This window comes from Salmo salar, chromosome ssa06, assembly GCF_905237065.1.
Source record: "Salmo salar chromosome ssa06, Ssal_v3.1, whole genome shotgun sequence".
In the NCBI taxonomy this organism is placed as follows: Eukaryota; Metazoa; Chordata; class Actinopteri; order Salmoniformes; family Salmonidae; genus Salmo; species Salmo salar.
Window position 1 is genome coordinate 43108379 of NC_059447.1, and position 21044 is coordinate 43129422.

At 42.3% G+C, this 21044-nt stretch overlaps 1 pseudogene; it reads right to left on the minus strand.

The window, feature by feature from the left end:
* Positions 1–141: 141 nt before the first annotated feature.
* On the minus strand, positions 142–13220 carry LOC106607417 (E3 ubiquitin/ISG15 ligase TRIM25-like; annotated as a pseudogene).
* Between the last annotated feature and the right edge of the window lie 7824 nt (positions 13221–21044).

Sequence of the window (21044 nt, forward strand, 5' to 3'; positions counted from 1 at the left end):
TGCAGCTGTAGTGATGTTTTTTATTTGACTAGGCAAGTCAGTTAAGAACAAATTCTTATTTACAATGATGGGCCTAGCCCAGCCAACACTGGGCCAATTGTGCAACGCCCTCTGGGACTCACAATCACAGTCGGATGTGATTCAGCCTGGATACGAACCAGGGACTGTGAGACCTCTGCAATAATGGGAAGGTTCCAATGACCAAGTGTAAAACATGAGGCATTTATATCAATAACTGAGGCAACCCCCCCCCAATACATTTTTATTGTTAAAAATATACATATTGGGACTGAATGACAGACAATAACAAGCAATATTGCCACTTAATAAATAAGCAACCCACTGTCAAGGGCTGTAAATAGCCACACAAGATATTGGCATCTTTCACAGCCTTCTACTTGAATTGTGTAAGGATTGGTATTCATCAAATGTCGATGATCATCATCTACCATTATTCTCTGACAACGGTAACACGTATGCATTACACAATGCTGCAAACAGGACAAAATTCAACTCCAGATATAGAACAAAAGTAGTTTGTGCAGCATTTCCCCTACCACCACACAGCTGTAGCACATGATCAAAGCTTGATTAGTTGATTTGAATCAGCTGTGTAGTGCATACTAAGAAAAAACTAAACTTGCACCCCTGAGGTTGTGTGAAACAACCTTGAACAATGCAAGATATCCTCAACAGGACCTATCCCCCAATATAAATAAGAACTTCAGACTAAACCATTTTGACACAAATATTAGAAAATTGTGACAAAGAAGTGTACCATTGTGATTTCATGACTTACTGATTCCTGACCATGAAGTAATTCCAAGATTCCACACGTGTTTTGCCCCATCACCTCCCTTTCAGTGCATTGTGAACTAGTGTGTGCAATAGGTACAGGACATAATACCAACAGTTTAATTTTAGGTTGCAGGCAAAATGAAGAGAAGACTTCTCTTCAACTTATTTTCACCCCATACACCTCCATTTCTCTTTGTCCCCTCCCTTCATCAGTCTCACATACCTTCTTACAGTCCCACACTTTCACTCCCACTATTAAATTGCATCACTGTCATCTTCAACCACATTCACCTTAAAATATTTAATACATCACCTAATCAAACTTCCTCACTATGACTCATCCAAGCTAACCACACTTTAATCAAGCAAATTCACCCTAAAACACATTTTTACTTTCATAATCTCTCACACACACACCTCACCCTATCCTCTCACTCAGGCACACTGTGTGATCTTGAGAGCCAGGGACAGCTCCCTGTCCCCAGTGCCCAGCAGAGAAAACATCCTCTCAGAGAACTCAGCCACGCTGAAGCGGTACACCTCCAAGCCAGTCTTGATGTTGTAGAAGGTCACCTGACCATCCTCACAGTCCAGGAAGACGCCCACTCTGCGGAGGCACACCGATGCCTTAACCTTGGTGAGGGCCAGGGTGGTGAGGGCGTGCAGGTGGGTGCCCCCCCACCACGGGGCATAGTAACCGCTAGTAGGGCTCATGTCAAACAGCCCTTTCCTCTGGGCTGACTCCTGCACCACACCCATCTTCCAGTCTTTATTCTCACCCACGTTCACCTGAGATGAAAAGACAGAAAGAAACAAAGATAAAGTGATACTGACAAAAGTTTCGGTGGGGACGCGCATGCAAGGGTGAATCCTAAGTGATTTACTCTCCTAGATTGCATGTCCTACACTTTTCTAACAAACGCTTAAATAGATTAAAGAGGTGAAGCCCTCTTTGGCCAGCACGCAAGACCAGACATCGAAGCGTTGCGCACTGTTCCTGTAGAACTGCAACATTTCTCCTCTCTTCACCTGCTTCCAATCATCAGAGACGATGAGGAAGGGGTATGCCGTCACCGGGTTTAGCGTCACATCCTCTGTGAATGAGAAGGAACACAAAAAGGTCAAGGCTCTGGTGTGAATGCCACAGTCGAATAATGTTAGGAATCATGGCCAAAAAGACAGTGATGACAGTAAGATGGCATCTTGTGTAAAACAGACAATTATTTGGGGTGTTTTATTGTAAAACAGTCCATCACTACATCTAGTAGTACAGTAAGAGCATTGGTAGAGATAATTCTGAAAATCATCGTATCCTGGTCTTAAGATCAGAACAACTCACCTAAATAAGACTGGACCTTCTTCAGCCCTGTACAAAAAAAAAAGTTATTTGATGAGTCTCTTTTCCAATACATATAAACTACCATTGGTTTGATAAGTTAAACAATGCAGCTATTTATCAATATGAAATCATTTCTGGCTAACAATTAAGTACCTTACTGTTGTAGTGTTCCATTAAAATTGACAAAATTGCTTTTTAGTAAAAAACTTGTTCAGGGAAGGATTTCGCTAGGACTGTCTGGGAGTGGTCTGAGTGGGGAGGGGAAAACTTAAAACTAGCTGTTATTGGCAGAGAAGTTAACTCTTTTTTATTGGTTTATTAATCCAATTTACCACCTCGGGATGTCACCAGGCAAGGCAAAACGCCCACCCATGCAAACAGGTTGATTAGAAGGTCCTGTGTAGATTAATTTCAACCAGTAACTATCATGAATTAACACTAGCTAGGTTTCCATCCAATTAGCACCATATTTTCCATGCAAATATTCGAGAATCTGCATAATGAAAATATGCATTTCCCACCAGTGGTGTGTTTCCACCAAACTGACTTGTGGATACAAATCATTACGTGATGACAGTGCACACAATTTACTTTCACTTAAATTCTCAGGTACCGAACAAATCTAAAGTTCAAAGTGTTTCCATCCCATTTTCAACTCTACAGATAGTGGTCAAAAACTGCTGCGTTAAATAGCAAATGTGCCTAAAACTGTGCGGGTAGGCAACGCTACATGATTATTATGGATATTGGTCAGAGGGTAGTCAAGCATCGATCATCATGTCACCAGAATAAGACCCTCAATATTTATTGGAAAGGAGCATCACGATCACTGTGCACTTTCACCACCCTGTGAAGTTCATAATTTATCTGTAGCGTAATAAATTGCATAGTTTATTCCAATTTGTAAGTCGCTCTGGATAAGAGCGTCTGCTAAATGACTTAAATGTTAAATGTTAAATGAGTCATAGCAAGAGGACCACCCACACACAATATCGTCACGTTACTCGAAATTAACTTGAATGATGGTTATTATACCAATATTTCTGCATAAAAAGGCGTTTCCGACACCATTTCTTGCCTAATTAATTTTACTGACAAAAATAACCAACCATGTCTAACGAACAAATTCTGTTAGCGTTTTACAAATTGTACCAAAACTTCCTGTTTCCATCACAGCTTTCGTGATTTTTGTTCCTTCATACTGTAGGACCTTACTTGCATAAAACTATGGATTTAAACGTGGCTAGTGATCAACATTTTTTACAGTGTTCGTATGCATCAGCTGTTGTACATTGATAAAAAGACTGCACTGGGCCTTTAACTATTAGTGAACCATTGTGAAGGTGGGTGGGGGGGGGGGGTGTTTAAGAAGAGCATACATTGTCGAACTATGAAGTGAAAAGACAATGAGGCCTACATCAAATTAATTATTTTAAAACCACCTCAAAAGGGGCATCGTGAATCACCATTCTAAATTTAAAAAAGAATAATAAAAAATATTTGAAGTAAGTTGAACTCATATGTTTGTAAGCTATTTTCTTTAAGAGAAACTTTACTTTTGTCCAACATTTCCTTTGAGCTAAAACATCTCATTACCCAATAGTTAATTCACATGGGTTCGAGACCTTAATCAAAAATAATCTTTGGTGTGAAGAGCTCCAAGAGTGCAGACAGACATACCTGATTTTATCTTTTTTTTTTAGATCTGAGGGGAGAAGAAACAAGACATGTTGTTTAAAATGGAAGTGTGTGTGAGTACAGAATAAAAATAATAAAAGTAAAAAATGGCTGCATTGGACTTCTCAATATGAAATCATTTCTGGGTAACAATTAACCAACAATGCAGGTAAGAAAAATACCTACAAATATATAAAAGTAGCAAATATTTAAAGAGCAGCAGTAAAATAACAATAGCGAGGCTGTATACAGCGGGTACCGGTCAACGTCAATGTGCGGGGGCACCGGTTAGTCAAGGTAATATGTACATGTAGAGTTAAGTGAGGGGGGAGGGGGGGGCAATGCAAATAGTCTGGGTAGCCATTTGATTAGATGTTGAAGAGTCTTAAGGATTGGGGGTAGAAACTATCTTGGACCTAGACTTGGCGCTCCAGTATCGCTTGCCGCAGTAGCAGAGAGAACAGTCTATGACTAGGGTGGCTGGAGTCATTGACAATATTTAGGGCCTTCCTGACACCACCTGGTATAGAGGTCCTGGATGACAGGAAGCTTGGCCTCGGTGTACTGGGCCATACGCACTACCCTCTGTAGTGCCTTGCGGTCGGAGGCCGAGCAGTTGCCATAACAGGCAGTTATGCAACCTGTCACGATGCTCTCAATGGTGCAGCTGTAGAACATTGAGGATCTGAGGACCCATACCAAATCTTTTCAGTCTCCTGAGGGTGAATAGGTTTTGTCGTGCCCTCTTCACGACTGTCGGTGTGCTTGGACCATGTTAGTTTGTTGGTGATGTGGAAGCTAAGGAACTTGAAGCTCTCAACCTGCTCCACTACAGCCCCGTTGAGGAGAATGGGGGCGAGCTCGGCCCTCCTTTTTTTGTAGTCCACGATCATCTCCTTTGTCTTGATCACGGTGAGGGAGAAGTTGTTGTCCTTGCGCCACACAGTAGGGTGCCTGACCTCCTCCCTATAGGCTGTCTCGTCATTGATCAGGCCTACCACTGTTGTCATCAGCAAACTTAATGGTGTTGGAGTGAACAGGGAGTACTGAGCACACACCCATGAGGGGCCCCCATGTTGAGGACCAGCAGGGCGGATGTGTTGTTACCTACCCTTACCACCCCGGGCGGCCCGTCAGGAGGTCCAGGTTCAAGCTGCAGAGGGAGGTATTTAGTCCCAGGGTCCTTAGCGATGAGCTTTGAGGGCACTATGGTGTTGAATGCTGAGCTGTAGTCGATGAATAGCATTCTCACATAGGTGTTCCTTTTGTCCAGGTGGGAAAGGGCAGTGTGGAGTGCAATAGAGACTGCATCATCTGTGGATCTGTTGGGGCGGTATGCAAATTGGAGTGGGTCTAGCGTTTCTGGGATAATGGTGTTGATGTGAACCATGACCAGCCTTTCAAAGCACTTCATACCTACAGACATGAGTGCTATGGGTCGGTAGTCATTTTAGGCAGGTTACCTTAGTGTTCTTGGGCACATGGACAATGTTGCTATTACAGACTTAGACAAGGAGAGGTTGAAGATGTCAGTGAAGACACTTGCCAGTTGGTCAGTGCATGCTCAGAGTACACATCCTAGTAATCAGTCTGGCCCTGCGTCCTTGTGAATGTTGACCTGTTTAAAGGTCTTACTCATATCGGCTGCGGAGAGTGTGATCACAGTCGTCCGGAACAGCTGATGCTCTCATGCATGTTTCAGTGTTACTTGTCTCGAAGCGAGCATAGAAGTAATTTAGCTCATCTGGTAGGCTCGTGTCACTGGGTAGCTAGCTGTGCTTCCCTTTGTAGTCTAATGGTTTACAAGCCCTGCCACATCCGACGAGCGTCGGAGCCAGTGTAGTACAAGTTGATCCTAGTCCTGTATTGACACTTTGCCTGTGACGGTCCGTTGGAGGGCATAGCGGGATTTCTTATAAGCGTCCGGGTTAGAGTCCTGCTCCTTGAAAGCAGCAGCTCTACCCTTTAGCTCAGTGCGAATGGTTGGGGTATGTACGTACAGTCACTGTGGGGACAGCGTCATTGATGAAGCCAGTGACTGATGTGGTGTACTCCTCAAAACCATTGGAAGAATTCCGGAACTTATTCCAGTCTGTGCTAGCAAAACAGTCCTTTACCCTAGCATCTGCTTCGTATGAGCACTTTTTGAAATGTTTTATTGACCAAGTCATTGGTGCTTCCTGCTTTAATTTTTGCTTGTAAGCAGGAATCAGTAGGATAGAATTAGTCAGATTTGTCAAATGGAGGGCAAGGGGGAGCTTTGTACACATCTGTGTGTGGAGTAAAGGTGGTCTAGAATTTCTCATTCTGGTAGCACATTTAACATGAGAGAAATTTGGTAAAACTGATTTAAGTTTCCCTGCATTAAAGTCCCTGGCCGCTAGGAGCGCCACCTCTGGATTCGAGTTTCTGTTCGCTTATGGCCGTATACAACTCATTGAGTGCGGTTTTAGAGCCAGCGTCGGTCTGTGGGGGTATGTAGACAGCTACGAAAAATACCGATTAGGTAGATAGTGGTCTACAGCTTGAGAGTTTATCATGAGATACTCTACCTCAGGAGAGCAAAACCTCGAGACTTCCTCAGATATCGTGCACCAGATGTTTACAAATATACATAGACCGCCACCCCTTGTCTTACCAGAGGCTCTTATATCCTGCCGATACAGTATAACCTGCCAGCTGTATGTTATTCATGTCGTCGTTCAGCCACAACTCGTGAAACATAAGATATTACAGTTAATGTCCCTTTGGTAGGATATACGTGCTTGTAGTTCGTCCACTTTATTATCCAGCGATTGTACGTTGGCCAATAGTACCGATGGCAAAGGCAGATTAGCCACTCATTCGCGGATCCTCACAAGGCACCCCGATCTCCTTCCGCGAAACCGTCGTCTCTTTCTCCTGTGAATGAGTGCATGTTCGGGTGTCTGGAGTAAATCCCTCTCAACCAACTCATTAAAGAAAAATTATTTGTCCAGTTCAAGGTGAGTAATCGCTGTTCTGATGTCTAGAACCTCTTCTCGGTCATAAGAGAGGGTAGAAGCAACAATATGTACAAAATAAGTTGCAAACAATGTGATTTTTTTTTAAATAGCACGGTTAGTTAAGACCCCATAAAACAGCAGCCATCTTCACAATTGATGACCGCTTTGTACACTCTTGGCATTCTCTCAACCAGCTTCATGAGGAATGTTTTTCCAACAGTCTTGAAGGCGTTCCCACAAATGCTGAGCACTTGTTGGCTGCTTTTCCCTTCACTCTGTGCGCTGACTCAACCCAAACCATCTCAATTTGGTTGAGGTTGGGTGATTGTGGAGGCCATGTCACCTGATGCAGCACTCCATCACTCTCCTTCTTGGTCAAATAGCCCTTACACAGCCTAGAGGTGTGTTTTGGGTCATTGTCCTGTTGAAAAACAAATGATAGCCCCACTAAGCCCAAACCAGATGAGATGGCGTACTGCTGCAGAATGCTTTGGTAGCCATGCTGGTTAAGTGTGTCTTGAATTCTAAATAAATCAGACAGAGCCACCATCACACCTCCTCCATGCTTCACGTTGGAACCACACATGCGGTGATCATCCATTCACCTACTCTGCGTCTCACAAAGACGCAGGGGTTGGAACCAAAAATCTCAATTTGGACTCAGAGCAAAGGACAGATTTCCACAGGTCTAATGTCCATTGCTCGTGTTTCTTGGCCCAAGCAAGTCTTCTTATTTGTGTCCTTTAGTAGTGGTTTCTTTGCAGAAATTTGACCATGAAGGCCTGATTCACTCTCCTCTGAACAGTTGGTGTTGAGATGTGTCTGTTACTTGAACTCTGTGAAGCATTTATTTGGGCTGCAATTTCTGAGGCTGGTAACTCTAATGAACTTATCCTCTGCAGCAGAGGTAACTCTGGGTCTTCCTTTCCTGTGGCGGTCCTCCTGATAGCCAGTTTCATAGTTCTTGCTGGTTTTTCATACTGCACTTGAAAAAACTTTAAAAGTTCTTGAAATTTTCTGGATTGACTGACCGTCTTAAAGTAATGGACTGTTGTTTCTCTTCGCTTATTTGAGCTGTTCTTGCCATAATAGGGACTTGGTCTTTTACCAAATAGGGCCATCTTCTGTATACCGCCCCTTCCTTGTCACAACATAACTGATTGGCTCAAACACATTAAGGAAAGAAATTCCACAAATTAACTTAAGGTACACCTGTTAATTGACATGCATTCCAGGTGAATACCTCATGAAGCTGATTGAGAGAATGCCAAGAGTGTGCAAAGCTGTTATTCTACAATCTAGAAAGTAGTAAAAATAAAAACCCTTGAATGAGTAGGTTTGTCCAAACATTTGACTGGTACTGTGTGTGTGTATATATGACGCAATTTAAATTGACCCACCTCGTAGAGACCACTGACTCTTAGTGGTCCATAGTGTCTGTACACTGGTCATACTGTCGCTCTCCCGTAGGGAAGTAACTAACACACTGTGTTATATTAAAAGACAAATAGGTCAGTCCACAACATACAGTGCATTATACTTTATCAGGCTAGATGTGATAGGTTGTGTTTCCTTTCTTATGTGTTCATGTTCCTTCTGGTATTTTTACAACCCCCTTTTGTCAATGACTCATTCTTTACCAGACCGATGTTGCAACACAGTAATGGATGACAGAAGGAATGAGTTCTATTGGCATGAGGTATGAGTTGTGTTCGGTTGCTTCAATCGAATCTGGTATCAGAACAGAATTTAACACTAGGCTACTGAATATATTTTCAGCTGTTTATTAATAGAATTTAGTCAAGCATAATAAATGGTAAATGCAATTTTCGTATATACGGGTTCACTGTAACACCTCGCAGGGCAAAACAGAGAACTAACTGTTTAAGCACAAAATTCTTCTTTAATACTCTGACAGAGATAGTTCCCGCTCAGAGCGGGCCTGTCAGAGTAGAGGCTGAGTGTGGTTTAGACTTACTCAGCCTATCGTAGGCGCACAGGCTGGTCCCAGCCTTCTGGCGCATCACATGTTGCCAGGCGTTGGATCTTATCTTCTTAGTGTATACTCAAGAGTCAGCAACCACTCAGTTGCCTGTTATTCACTCATACAGTTGTTTCTCCACTCTCTGTTCCTCACATACTCCCCTTGTGATTGATTTCACAACCTCCTATCACTAAGTCAGCTGCCTACACCTTGTTACACAATGTTCTCTTTGTCTACCCATTTTGCTGTCCTGTTTAAGTTCTGATGTACTATAAACCATAATTATAGTTGCACATTCAATATCTGCAGAAGCATAAAACCGAAAAATAACCCCACAGTTGGAATGGTATTTTGACTGCTTACAGACTAGGCTGACTTTCAGAGTGAGTCAGCAGAATACCCGTCTCAATATTTATCATCAACTCAGTCATTTATGAGAAACTTCACCCGAAAACCACAGTAGGGGAACAACTTATGACTTTACAAAAGAAAAAAATGTTGGAGATGATCATAAGGAGGAAAAAAACAAAAAGAAATTACCATTATGAATATTTGGTAACTGATGTTCATTTGAAAAGGATAATATATAATGATGACTATGGAGATTAGGAGATTGTTTTAAACAATGAAAGTGATGAGTGCACTTCCCCTATGTGGATTTTAGCCACACTCTTCTTCAATTCCCCCAGAACCACCTTCACCTCCCCCAGAGAGAAATGCAGCAACACCTCTGCCTCAGCATCCAACTCCTGGGTGTCAGAGTCTGCCTGTAGGGGGGGGGGCACTCGCCTCAAAACTCAAAGTGGTTTGAAGGCAGGCATTGACAGATATGTTCAATTGAAAGACTTAGTTCAGAGTTTAACGTGAGTGGAATGGACTCTGGTAATATCTCTGATAGCTTGCACTTAGAGGCCATTGGAACGTATACGTGGCACACCCGGTCCCATTGCCCTCAAAGTGTGAACCCCACCCAATTGTTACAACAGACACCCACAAATGATAAAAGGTGCCTCAGCTAAAACACATTCCCTCCATACCTGGAGGAAGCAAATGTGGTCTTCAAAGGTGGTCACCTACAGCTGGCTAAGCTCCACTTCCAAACGTGTCACTAGCCCCTTCCCCCTTGTTTCCACAGACGCCTGCTTCTCTTCCATCCCGCCCACCAGCTGTTCACGGATCCTGTCCACCGAGCGACTCAGCTCCCCCAGCAACTGCTCCACCTCACCCTGTGCATAGTTCTAGAAAAACCTGTAGGATTAAGTTGCTCCTTGACACTGATTTAAGGTCAGTTTCTTTCTCTCCAGTTGTGGACATTGTGATCACAGGTCAAAGAAAAAACATTCTGCCAACTGAAAAATGTGTGATTCATCAAACCTAAAATGTGTTTTTTTTTTTTACATTTTAATTGAGTATTTTCTGTAATGTATCATAACAGGGGTATGGCAAACATCCTTTCGGTTGACTAAACAGACTGTCTTGACCTGCTAATAGCCACTGCAGTGGGAGTAATGGTTGTTGGTACGTTCTCCTAACACTAGAGGGAGTGGTAGCGTGATCTGATGAATATGAAGCCCGACATGTTGAGGGGTCTAGTGAAGGGGTCAAATAGATCTAACACAATGTTGATACAACGTTGGGGCCTGTGAATCACCTGCCTACCCTGATGGTCTCCAGTCGGCTCGATGTCATTCAGACGGAGGCGCTTCCCCTCAATCCTGTTCAGAATCTCCTGTTCAGTCTTCCCAATGAGTTTCTGTGTGACAGACAAAGGACAGTAAAGAGATTGAGGATGAGAGACAAAGAGACCAATTATGTGAATGCAGTGTCATTGAGAGTAGATTTGGCATCATGCCTGTTCACTACTTGTCCTAACTAGACAATTCTGCTGGCCTGCTGCTGCTTAAACAGGCTCTTAGGGAACACTTTAGTAAAATGTGCTTTGTGAAGTGCAAAAAAATATATACATTTTTAGATGCAAATAGAAAGATTGCAATTGAAACACACACACGATAACATAATGAAGTACATTCAACAACAAACAAAAAAAATCATACATTTTATTAATTTGCCTTGAGTCAAACCCATCATCCACAAGATTAGACTTAAATCATGTAAAATTGCTCATGTGTTTGGTCAGATGCCTGACCCTTTGAGGACTCTGGTGCCCAAAAGCTCATTTTAGCACCATTGAGGACTTTGACCACAGTATGAGTCATAATACCTGTGTGTCTGCCTATAGGTTAAGGAAGGATCACATAATTTTGGGCTCCTGAGTGGCGCAGCGATAGAAGGCACTGCATCTCAGTGCTAGAGGCTTCATTACAGACACCCTTGTTCGAATCCAGAATGTATCACAACCTGCCGTGATTGGGAGTCCCCATAGAGCGGCGCACGATTTGCCCAGCGTCGTCTGGGTTTGGCCATCATTGTAAGTAAGAGTTTGTTCTTAACTGACTTGCCAAGTTAAATAAAGGTTAAATACAATTCTAATATTCCATCCGTGTCATCAAGAGGAATCAGCCAATGATTGCTACTCATGAGCAAACATTACATAACTGCAGGTGGCAGTAAATTAAACCTTGGCTTTATACAACACATTCCAGGTCACACCCGTCGTTTGTCAATTCAGAAATAGTAGAGAACTGAGTACTTCAAAATAGAGATGGTCTCAATGGAGCTGCCCATTTTCTCAGATACATTTATGCGATGAGTTGTTCCTTTGTTTTATGCTCAGTGTGAAATGAGGATCATATGTTATATTTAATGACTATTAAAATACAGTGCAACCGGGAGCTGTCAAATTGTGATACAGTCATTGAATGGAAATGGGTTGCTAAATTTGTAATGTTCCACAGTTCCCAATCACTTTTTCACCCTCTTGGTTCAGGAATTTACAGTTATCTGAAAGCGAACCAGATAAATACCCAGCCACTGTTTCTATGCAAGTTGTTTACATTAGAAATGTGGATGCAGCTTAGACAAGAACATAATCAACTCCCATCTCAGACAATCTTTAGAGTAAAATCTGCATTGAAAAAGGGATTTTAATGGCTTGTTTACAAAAGGTGTTATCTATGTCATCTGCATTGCAAGAAGCTGAGAGTCCCCTATGACTTACAAACTAGTGGCCAATACTCAGTCTTTCAAAGGTTCAATCAAAATGCAAGTTGTAATATAAAACAGTCATCTAAATAAAACACCAACCACAGAACTAGAATGAAATTATACTTCTATAAGGAACACGTCCAACCCCCCCAAAAACACACCACACCCTTAAGTAACCTTCAGACTGTAGCCTTGGCACAAAAAGCATCTTTGAGCTGCGTGGGCCACTGACGTTCTGAATGGGTGTGTGCTCCAAGAGCCTGATGTGAAAGCTGCTTTGCCTTCTCACCTGTTCGCTGACTCTCTCTGTCTGCACGGACACGGTGCGGTGTGTGCGGTGCTCCTCCAGCACACAGATACAGATCTGGTCCGTGCGGCAGTATACCTCCAGAAGCCGGTGGTGCAGTGGGCAGGTGCGGCCGCGAAGCGCTTCCCGGGGCTCCAGGAGGTGGTGGTTGACGTAGAAGGGCGTGTTCAGGTGAGGCTGCACATGGGCTTCGCAGTAGGATGCCGTGCAGGTCAAACACGAGCTGATCGCCACTTGTTTTTTCCCTGTCCACACGTCACATTTGATCATCTCCTCCAGAAAGGGGTTGCTGTTGGCCATGGCTCCCGGTGTCTTCATGTCCAACATATGCGGCTTTCCCGTGCCGTAGCGAGCTTCTTTGAATTTCTCAGCGATATGGGCGAAGACTCGGTTGATGTTGATCTGAGGCCGCTCGGGGAACTGATGCTTGCAGAGCGGGCAGGTGCAGCTGGAGGCAAAGTAGCCTCCGATGCAACCCTGGCAGAAGTTGTGTCCAAAGGGTGTCGACACTGGGTCGTTGAACAGGTCCAAGCAGATGGAGCAGGTCAGCTCCTACTCCGAAAACATCTCCAGGACGCCTGCCTCAACCATCATTTTCTCCTACCCGAAGCCCCACGGGTGAGACAACATACTCAGTCACACTAAAACATTGAACTAGGCCCATAGGTCACAAATATTGAACTAGGCCTATGCAGAGAAGAGGTTAGGAAGAATCTCACCAACAGGAACCGCTTTGAAAAATCACAACTGGATAGTTTTAGAATGGGCCAAGGCCTATTGTCCCTTAAAAGGCAAACAAATGGTCACAAAATACAAGTACTGATAAACAACTTAGTACAAAATGTGTCTATTACAGTAAGGGTTGCGTCACAAATAGTAATTCCTGTTTTTATCAAGCATTTTGACTAAGCATTCTATAACATACCTAAACTTGACCCTGTCTAGGTGAATATTTTTGCACTCGCTGAACACACCTTAACCGATCCCAGAGAAGTATTTTTAACCTGATTTCAGACTTGTTGTAGATTAGGGACAAGAGGTGTGTCTGACAGTGGACAAACTATCACTGATGTGCACAGGTGCATTGTGGGCCACCTCCACTGGGATTGGCCTAACACCTGTTTACGATTAGTGCTGATTCACGCCAAGGGTTTATCACAATAGTCTAAAATGACGACCTCGCCTCTCTTCCTCTCTTTCATCTGCGCTGATCCAAGGAATGACCCTCATCAATCCAGGTCTTCCAGATCAGTGCAGCTGCAGAAAAGGAGATATTGAAAGGAAGCCACTTTAGACTATTGAGATTAACCCAGAGGCACATTTGCGTTAAAGAAAGAATTTGGGAATCTTATAATACTTGTTACCCATGATCAGCCTAATGTTACTCCTTATAGTCCAAGGACCTTCCTTACATGCTCTGTTTAAAAGCAAATTGTCTCTGGAAGCCAAAACAGGCAAATACTCAATTTAAACGTCAATTGATTCTCATTTGCCGTACGTTTCTAGAAACATAAATCCCTCTACTTTCATATCACATCAAAATGATTTCACAACTGCAAAATAAACACTGTTTTTACACAGTTGCAGCAGACAGTATTTTTCAGTGACAACATGTTTGTGGCGTCCATCTTCCATTTACATACGGGTGTTCAGAGATGCAGAGGGCTAATTAGCCCATGTAATCCACTCTGTCTTCCGCCTGTTTTCAGTAAACAATCGCTGCAACGGAAATATGGCTGTGTGGGAACATTAAGCCTATACCGGTGTGTAGTAAATGTACTTAAAAAAAAAAAGTTAAGTATTTCTTGCTAATATGAAAGTTTTGTTGTGTGTGGCTTAGATTGTCTCAGACATGAGTGAATGTGGACTATAGTCAGTTTTGTTTCGTGTGGCTTAGATTGTTTCAGACATGAGTGAATGGGGATGTCATACCATACATACTGTCAATGCATGTGAACTCCAATGCTCCAATGTTCCTTATGTTTGCAAAACCGAACCGCAAGCAATGCATGTTCCTTTTTTGAGCAAGCATCGGGGCTCTTAACAAAAATCCCACAGTCAGAAGATACTATCGCCAATAGGCGCTAACGCAATTACTGTCTATGAATGGGGTAGTCTTACATTTTTTACATGGGTGTAATTTTTTTTTTACATGGGTGTAAAGAGGGAAATGTACACCATGAACTCATGCAAGTCACGTACCACAGCAAGGAATTTTATTGACTCCCAAAACAAACAACGGTAAACAAATAAACTGTGGAAAATGCGATGATGATGCAGAAGTCTGTGTCTGGTTTTTCAGAAGACTCTCTATTCTAGTCCATTGATATTTCTGGTCCTATAGCATTCCATGACATTTTCTAAAGACTCTCTCACTCCTATGGTGTGTGTGTGTGTGTGTGTGTGTGTGTGTGTGTGTGTGTGTGTGTGTGTGTGTGTGTGTGTGTGTGTGTGTGTGTGTGTGTGTGTGAGTGATTTCTCAACAGAATTCCTACAGTGCACCTTGTGTGCTCTCATAATTCCTCCTGAAAGCACAACAATAGACAATTCCACCCCACATAGGCCTAATGGGAGCACACAAATGCAAGAGAGGTCGAAATCATTATTCTGCCATGATACTGACAGACAGACAAACGTCATCCATGCAATTTAGACTGATGTGTGAGCTCATGGCTTTTATCCCACCATGTTTTAAGAATCGAATAGTCACTGAAGAATAGTCTCTGATTTCAGTACTTCCATTATCATTTGAACACAGGTCTCTGACCACAGGTACATTTTCAGACAGACAGGCTGACATTGAATTTCCAACATTGCCATAATATCATTCTCTGCTTCGAGGCGGAGGACTCCATACTTCCGATGCTTTCCAACCCAATTTAACATACAATCTGTCAGGTTCCTCATGACTTATTTTGTAGTTTGTCCCAAAAGAAGACTCCCTTGTCCAACCATTAATCTACCTGTGTGGCGTGCAAGTGATTTTCCTCTTGGTGACCTGAGAAATGATTAGGACACTGTGATGCCACAGAGCTTCACATCTGAACCAATGGAAAATAACAGGTGCATCTCTGTATGCTCTGTAGACTATAGTCCGTTTTGTTGTGTGTGGCTTAGATTGTCTCAGACATGAGTGAATGTGGATGTCATACCATACATGCTGTCAATGCATGTGAACTCCAATGCTCCATCTCCCTCAATAAAAACAACAATGGCCTCTTTGTGATGCAGTAAATGACTCTTTCAACTGTTAGGGTTAAACTGGATATTTGTTTGCATAACCTATATAATATACCGGGGAAGCTATGCTACATTATTAAGTATATAAACTACGGATAAGTCAACTGCTGAAGACAAGAACTACAACCGGCGACAGGAAGTGCGTCACGAGGCTGGGACCAGCCTGCACGCCGACGATAGGAGGAGCAAGTTTAAACCACGCTCCTCCTCCCTCTGACAGGCCAGCATTGAGCGGGAACTATCTCTGTCAGAGTATATAAGAGAGAACAATAGGATGTGATGTTCTCTTCTCTGTCTGCCCTGCGTGGTGTCACAGCGAGACCGTATATATATACGAACAACTTATTTACCATACACGTGTTTGCAATAATTAAAGAACAAAGAAAACTTGAGTTACTCTTTGCCAAATAATTTGTTCTAATACCAGATTTGAATTTACGTGACCTTACACAACCCTAAGACCTTTAAAAATGTATTATTTGGAAAGTGATCCATGAATCCAACAAATAAGTTATACAACCTCAAAAACATGGGGACATACTTTCAAGCTTCCCTGCCAGTCAGGCAAACAATATCCCAGGTTTTGTCTACTCTAATCTACTACTGACAACTCCCATTCATGCGGCCTCTCTCAGTTTGGCCCAAAGCTAAACGGCTGTCGAAAGCCCAGGTTTAATTTACTGTATCCAGTCGCACCAATGTCACCATCCAAAATAACATGACACATGCATTGTGCTACTAGATTTTATACTTTACATGATTGGTGCTAGCTTGTCAAACCTGTTCACCAACAAGTTGCGGTGAGGTTCATATGTAACCAAGACTAAACTCAGCAAAAAAATAAACTTTCCTTTTTCAGGACCCTGTCTTTCAAAGAAAATTCGTAAAAATCAAAATAACTTCACAGATCTTCATTGTAAAGGGTTTAAACACTGTTTCCCATGCTTGTTCAATGAACCATAAACAATTAATGAACATGCACCTGTGGAACGGTCGTTAAGACACTAACAGCTTACAGACGGTAGGCAATTAAGGTCACAGTTATGAAAACTCAGGACACTAAAGAGGCCTTTTTACTGACTCTGAAAAACACCAAAAGAAAGATGCCCAGGGTCCCCGCTCATCTGCGTGAACGTGCCTTAGGCAAGCTGCAAGGAGGCATGAGGACTGCAGATGTGGCCAGGGCAATAAAATGAAATGTCCATACTGTGAGATGCGTAAGACAGCGCTACAGGGAGACACGACGGACAGCTGATCATCCTCGCAGTGGCAGACCACGTGTAACAACACCTGCACAGGATCGGTACATCTGAACATCCCACTTGCGGGACAGGTACAGGATGGCAACAACAACTGCCCGAGTTACACCAGGAACGCACAATCCCTCCATCAGTTCTCAGACTGTCCGCAATAGGCTGAGAGAGGCTGGACTGAGGGCTTGTAGGCCTGTTGTAAGGCAGGTCCTCACCAGACATCACCGGCAACAACATTGCCTATGAGCACAAACCCACCGTCGCTGGACCAGACAGGACTGGCAAAAAGTGCTCTTCACTGACGAGTCGCGGTTTTGTCTCACCATGGGTGATGGTCGGATTCGCGTTTATCGTCTAAGGAATGAGCGTTACACCGAGTTCTGTACTCTGGAGCGGGATCGATTTGGAGGTGAAGGGTCCGTCATGGTCTGGGGCGGTGTGTCACAGCATCATCGGACTGAGCTTGTTGTCATTGCAGGCAATCTCAACGCTGTGCGTTACAGGGAAGACATCCTCCTCCCTCATGTGGTACCCTTCCTGCAGGCTCATCCTGACATGACCCTCCAGCATGACAATGCCACCAGCCATACTGCTCGTTCTGTGCGTGATTTCCTGCAATACAGGAATGCCAGTGTTCTGCCATGGCCAGCGAAGAGCCTGGATCTCAATCCCATTGAGCACATCTGGGCCCTGTTGGAATGGAGGGTGAGAGCTAGGGCCATTCCCCCCAGAAATGTCCGGGAACTTGCAGGTGCCTTGGTGGAAGAGTGGGGTAACATCTCACAGCAAGAATTGGCAAATCTGGTGCAGTCCATGAGGAGGAGATGCACTGCAGTACGTAATGAAGCTGGTGGCCACACCAGATACTGACTGTTACTTTTGATTTTGACCCCCCATTTGTTCAGGGACACATTATTCCATTTCTGTTAGTCACGTCTGTGGAACTTGTTCAGTTTATGTCTCAGTTGTTGAATCTAATGTTAATAAAAATATTTACACGTTAAGTTTGCTGAAAATACACGCAGTTGACAGTGAGGACGTTTGTTTTTTTGCTGAGTTTATGTTAATGGCTGTTTACGAATGGAACAGAAATTACAGTCAATGAATGTCCTGTACTGAGGTCTACCTGGAAACTTCTCAGTGATTATACCATTGTCAATCAAGGAAGAATGGTATCTGCCAAACTGGGATGCTCACTGTTATAGGTTCAGATGATAATGTCACTATATAGTTGTGTTTCATTTTGAAATGTACCTGACCCACATCAACAGACAGAAGATTGGTTGGAATGAAAACATAAGAATCGTTGCTCTCATAGAGTACTTATAGTACTAACTGTACAGCAGTTAATATTGCTACACAAAAAAACATTGTATGAGCAATTGGTGTAATTATAATACAATACATAGGCATATTTCACATACAGATAATATTTATAAAAAATTGCTATAGGCTACTCTTGATCCTGTTACAAAAATTGTTGGCACACAAACTTACCTTATATCTATCTTTCTTCTGGGTGTTTTCTTCTGCAATGGAGTTGAAATAATGAAATAAGTCTGTGACTGTCCTGCAAAGCTGCTGTCATCACTGCCAAAGAAGGTTCTTCCAGCTAGTCAGGTATATGTTTGATTGTGTGTGGGTATGTGTTGTGATGGGGAGTTGACAGCAGCTTGCACAGTAGTCAGGTGAGTTGGTGAAACAACTGCAGTGCCCTCAAAGTACTCACACCCCTTGACTTTTTTCACATTTTGTTGTTACAGGCTGAATTTAAAATGCATTACATTTCGATTGTGTCACTGAACGCAATACTCCATAATGTCAAAGTGGAATTATGTTTTTAGAAATGTTTACAAACTACTAAAAATGTAAAGGTGAAATGTCATGAGTCAATAAGTATTCAACCCCTTTGTTATGGCAAGCCTAAATAACTTCAGGAGTAAAAATTTGCTTAACAAGTTGGATAAGTTGCATGGACTACCTGTGTGGAATAATCGTGTTTAACATGATTTTTTAATCACAGCCCCATCTCTGTACCCCACACATACAATTTATCTGTAAGGTATCTCAGTCGAGCAGTGAATTTCAAGCACAAATTCAACGAAAAAAACCAGGGAGGTTTTCCAATGCCTCGCAAAGAAAGGCACCTATTGGTAGATGGGTAAAAAAATAAGACATCAAATATCCCTTTGAGCATGGTGAAGTTATTAATTACACTTTGGATGGTGTACCAATACACCCAGTCACTACAAAGGCGTCCTTCCTAACTCAGTTGCCGGAGAGGAAAGAAACCGTTCAGGGATTTCACCATGAGGCCAATGGTGACTTTAAAACAGTTAGAGTTTAATGGCTGTGATTAGAGAAAACATCGTAGTTACTCCACAATACTAACCTAAATGACAAAGTGAAAAGAAGGAAGCCTGTACAGAATACAAATATTCCAAAACATGCATTCTGTTTGCAATAAAGCGTTAAAGTAATACTGCAAAGATAACTTTTTGTCCTGAATACAAAGCATTATATTTGTGGCAAATCCAACACATTAAGAGCACCTTTTCTAATACTGAGTTTTATTTTAAAGATTAACGGGCAAATATTGTACAATCCTGGTTTGCAAAGCGCTTAGTGACTTACCCAGAAAGACTGCCAAAGTTGATTCTAACATGCATTGACTCAGGGGGTTGAATACTTATCTAATCAAAATATATTAGTATTTTATTTTCCATTAAATACAAAAAAATTGTATTTTGTGTAATCAGTGACAAAAAATGACAAATCCATTTTAATCCCACTTTGTAACACAACAAAACGTGAAAAAAGTAAAGGTGTGTGAATACTTTTTTAAAGGCACTGTATTTCTCCTTTAACATGTGTGTGAAAAAGAGACATACTGTGTAAAAAGATATTGCTAATTAGTGTAGATCATTTTGTTACTAACACATATATTCATAAGAGATAGATTAAGGAGTTTGTGAATATTTTGAGGTTCACCAACTACACTGCTGCAACCTGCTGCTGAAATCGCAAATCTGTAAATTAGTCAGACCAGAGAATAGATAGAATCTGTGTTTATCCTAAACCTATATTTACACAAATTACCATTAATTTCACAACTGCAGCTATTTTTCCATGTCTGATCTGCAAGGCAAATATATTAATTTCCGACTCTCAAGACCATGAGAACAAAAACCAAGTAAAATGCTGATGAGGCTCATTATTTGTTTCTGTACTTCCCACCCGTTAATAGTTTGTTGGTTTCTGCATTAGGGGGGACTACAGGGGAAAACTCTTGTTTGTTTGGTGTTAAGGTTCATTTATCATAAAGACATTTCTCCAGCCTATTATATTACAGGAGCACCTCAGGACAGACCAAAACAATAAATGTGATGAAGATGCACTGACACACGAGGGGAAGAGAAATTATTTGTCTGAATGCAGATACAAACGACTACGACGCCTTAGGGAGGACACAGTGCTTCATCTTTCACTAATGAGGAGAAATGTAGGTGTTGGAATGCTAACTATCCTGACTGACGTCCTAAAGGAGGATCTAATGTATGTAACACATGGTGCTGTGACCGTCATTCATCTGGATGTCTGTAGGTGTGCGTTTCTCTCAAAGCTGTGGCTCAGCAGGGAGGTCCCTTTCGTGCAGTAAAAAAATAAAGCGGAGTCAATTTCACAGTGCGAATGGCACCATCAAACTGTTCTATGAGCCATAATGGGAGCATGAATGCAAAGTAAGGGTTTATATTAGCTTCGCTTTCTGATGTGCCCTTCTGGCCTGGGTCTTGTTCTGCTGATAAACTGGGTCAGATATGCTGTGCCTTCAGAAAGTATTCATACCCCTTGACTTGATTTTTTTTCTCTGCAGTTTGGTCAGAGGTCCAGCTCTAGGGAGAGTCTGGGTACTCCCATATTTTTTCAATTTCCCAATGATGGAGACCACTGTGCTCTTGGAAACGTTCAACACTCTAGAAATGGTTTTATACCCTTATACCCAGATATGCCTTGTCACAATTCTACCTCAGCTCTCTATGGCCAGTTCCATGGACTTGGTATAGTCTCTGCTCTGACATGCACTGTCAACTGTGGGACCTTATATAGACATGTGTTTATTTCAAAATCATGTAAAAACTATTGAATTAGCCAAAGTTGTGGCAACGGCTCAAGGATGATCAAATTAAATTGGATGCACCCGAGCGCAATTGGGAGTGTCACAGCAAAGGTGTGTGAATACTTATGTAAATGAGATATTGCTGCATTTAATTTAATACATTTGCAAAAAAATATTTTATCAATTTAGAATATAGGGTGTAACAACACAATGCGGAATAAGTCAAGGGGTATGAATACT